We start from the raw sequence: 4,262 nt of genomic DNA, 5'->3' as shown, positions 1-4,262 counted from the left end.
ATGTATTTTTAAAGTTTATTAAGATGACTCAGTAAGAAACATGGTTTCGTTTGGTAGGCAACTCTTTCTTAAAGTCAACACCGACAAGAATTTGACAAAAGAAAGGTATAAGAAAATTTTGAGAATCTACGAAGTGATCTAGTGTAACAGTAATGTGATATGATACGAGGCTAGGTTATTTTCTGAAGATTTTGCGATGGGATTTCATAAGTTGGAACTGAGATTGTGTAAACAATGGTAGAAGAGCTGGAGACGAAAAAGTGTAGCATTGGAAGAAAATGGAAAAAGTGGAACTTTGCAAGTACGAGTCTAATTGTTCTGATCTAGGTGGTCCGCAGTTTAATTATTGAAAAGTTGTATGCAACACAGAACTGCAATACAGTCCTGATTAAATTTTAAGTTAGTCATCTATAAACGACAAATAACACAAATAACAACTCGAATTAGTTTTCAATATAGAAATCTAGATGTCATTAAATAAACATCACAGCGATTATTATCATGAAGTGTGTAAAATTTTTGATTGTTCAGCAAATAAAAAACGTGCTACATAAATGTTATTATTCAGATAATGTTAAATTCAAGATAACATGCGCAAAAGTGGGTAACCTCTGTTCATTTTCAGGAGTAAAAGCCAAAATGCACAGTAAGCGCTTGACAATGAAAATTCAACATGTCACACACACACATACACACGTGTCTGCCATGTGTGTATATTACACACAAATGTGTATGTTTGTATATGTAATATATATATATAATATGCACATAATATATATATAGCCCTATTTTAGTTTTAAGAAGCAAGTGGTATTATTTATTTGCGATAGATTTGTTGAGATACAATACAATTAAAGAAAAAAGCAAACATGTCAAAAGTGACCTGCCTTCTGGTTGGCGCTCTCTCGCTGGTCTGGTTGGTACTTGGCGCCATGCATTCGGCGCTATATAAATTACAAATTATACACCATATAAGCTAAACCTTCTTGTTATTGTTTTTGTTATTATTATTATTTAGCCACTCATTTTATTATTTCAGATGCAATAGCTTTATTAATTAGCTTTTTTAATTTAGTTAAATATTGCTTAACAATTGAAATATTGAGATGAACAAATAAATAAATAAAACAACAACAACATCCAGTTTGGCGTCTGCCCTCCAGTTCCCAGAAGTGGTTGGAAAGGTTGTTGTTGTTGCTGTTGTTGATGTTGTTGTTGTTGCTGTTGTTGATGTTGTTGTTGTTGTTGCTGTTGTTGATGTTGTTGCTGTCGATCCATCTCTATTGAGTGATGATTTTTTCAATGTAGAGTTTTATATATGGCGTCAACTATGCATCACGTATTAAAAGATAGTTAGAAGTTATTATGGTGTTTGAGTAAGATTATGAGTTACAACAAATTTAATATATATATTTACTATCAATATTTAATGAAGGTCCAGATCAGATTAATTTAACGGTATTGATATTGTAAATAGAAAACTGTTGGCATGTTTAACTGTATCCGATCAATGTGGAAATTGTTTACAATTCTGAACATCTAACGTTTAATTTTTCGCTAAGATTGCTGCACTCAACTCTCATCTGGTCATTATTTTTGTTTCTGGAATCAAATAAAAATTATATTTAAAACATATTTGGCGTTTCAATTATTTCCACAGAGAGGTGAAGAAGCCAGGGAAATGATTCTCAGCAAGATGCCCAACTTGAAGGTAAATGTTCAAATTTATTCATCTAAAATCATGTTTGTTCAACTTCAATGTTTTTCATTTTTGTAGCAAACGTTTTAGGAATGCAATTTTATGTACTAGTAGCTATTTCTAACTCTAAAACACGTTCTCCATTGTATTATATTGTATCGTATCGTATCGTTTTGTGTTACCGGATTCATACATCACTTATCATGAATTGACTTCAGAAGCGCGTCTTATGTAGTATGAATGTGGAAATTAAAAGCTAAAAGGGGTTAGGCGCTATATAAATTAAAATTTTTATTTTTATGTTCATCTGACTAAATTTTAAAATCAAACTCGGCATGAAAATCCAATCTACGAGCGACTTTTAAAAATTTGTTTCAAACTTTCAAACTCTCGGTCAATTGAAAGGTCTTCATCGTGAAGGAAGGCTCCGCGGTGACAGCAGACTACATGACTGACAGAGTAAGAATCTTCGTGAACCATGATGGCATGGTCGTTGGCGTTCCATCCACTGGCTGAGAATAATGAGGATGAAGAGTTCTTCATGCTGGGTCGGTTGCATTGCTGACATCAACGAACTTGTGATTTTGGTTCATAAATTGTTACATTAACGTTATTTTTCTTAAATTATGACAGCAATGTTTGTTGGATGTTGTAATTATTAAAATTTTAATGAATAAAAAAATGCTAGCATGAAGTTTGATGTCATTTTATTTTCCAAATTATAAACTGTTACTTTAACATTACCTTGATCTCTACATGGCGCCAGTATTCGCTGAATGTGTTGGTTATTATTTAAATTTTAATGAGAAAAAAATATTATCCTGAGATGTGATGTTTCAAGTTTTTTATTAATGGATGTCATTTCATTCTGTAGCCATCTATTGACCGAAACATTTCAAACAATCATTAATTAATTGTTTCATATCTTTCGAGTGTGATATGTCTCAATGACAAATTACAATTTCGTATAAATGAATCATGTTGAATGGGTGTATGTATGCGTGTGTGTGTGTGGGTGCGTGCGTGCGTGCGTACAAGCAGTTGAGATAACAAACCAATTTGTTTACTATCACATGAAAATGATGAGATAAGAACTTTGAAGACGATGATATTGGTGTACCGAATTTGGGAAATGAGCCTTATGTTAGTAATTCTTACAATAGTGATATTGACGATAATGATTATTATGATTGTGATGATGATGATTGTGATGATGATGATGATTAAAAAGATTATGATTGATTGATAGTATGAGTAATAGGATTAAAATGACGATGACGATGCTGATAATAATGATAATAATGATGATTGATAATGATAATAATAATGATGATGACTACGACGACGACGACGTGTTGTTTGTCATACTTCACTGATTTGTTAATTTGTGACGTCATGTGGGTAGAAAGATCCCTTGGATGAAAATGATGATGATGATGACAATGGTGGAGATGGTAATGATTATGATAACGTTGATGATGAAGACGATGATGAATATGATGTGACTGATGTCAAATAAAATAACATCAGATAGCTCCATTCATTGAAGCCCACAAAAATATAACTGTATATTAATAACAAATAATGAACTTTTGAAAAAACACAACATGATATGTCTTTTACAGTGACTATGTGGCAGATGAGTTGATGGAGGTAATGAAATAAATGTTATATGTACAGATTTCGAAGAAGCTTTTGATAAAGTACCCCATAAAGTTAATTAATAAGTTGAAAGCATATAGTGTAAACAATGAAATTATTGATTGAATTAAATATTATTTAAAAAAATAGAACCTAATTGTTAAAGTTGGTAACGATCTATCAGACAGTTTTGAAGTTATGAGTGGCTCACCTCAAGGGAGTGTTTCAGGACCAGTGTTATTTGTGTTTTTATGTGAATAATATTTTTAAAATTTGTGTTGCAATGAATGAAATGAGTATTAATTTATATGCTGATGATGCTAAGAATTATAAAAATGTGTGTTCTGACACAGACAGGATGATTGTGCTGCTAGCATGCTTGAATGGTTTGTTTGATAGGAGTGTTAATTGGGGTTTAAAGTTGAACTTGGATGAATGTCTTGCTGTGAGGTATGGTGGTGTTAAATTGGATCGTGATTTTTCTTATACGATAATAAATGGTAATAAAATGAAATATTGGGGTATAAATGATTTAAGAGTGCTTTTTGATGATGGTCTGAAATTTCACAAACATTTTTATGATTGTATAAACAAATGTTATAGTACATTTGAAGTGATTTGGCGCCATTTTAGAAATTTATCTGTTAATTCGTTTTTATTATTATATAAATCTGTAGTGAGATTAAAAAAATGAATATGCTGCTTTCGTGTGGTCTCCACGGAATTTGAAGTTGATTGAGGACATTGAAAGGGTACAAAAAAGAGCTGCCAAAATTACAGTGGAATGCAAAGGATTGAACTATATCAGCAGACTGAAGTTACTGGATCTGCCAAAGCTAAAATATATACAGACATATCAGGGCAGATTTGATCGCGGTTCTTGTTGCACACTCCTGAGTTGTTTCCATGTTACACGCAGTTG

The sequence above is a fragment of the Helobdella robusta genome (genome assembly GCF_000326865.2).
Source record: "Helobdella robusta unplaced genomic scaffold HELROscaffold_7, whole genome shotgun sequence".
Classification (NCBI taxonomy): Eukaryota; Metazoa; Annelida; class Clitellata; order Rhynchobdellida; family Glossiphoniidae; genus Helobdella; species Helobdella robusta.
Note: the sequence above shows the minus strand (reverse complement) of the source record.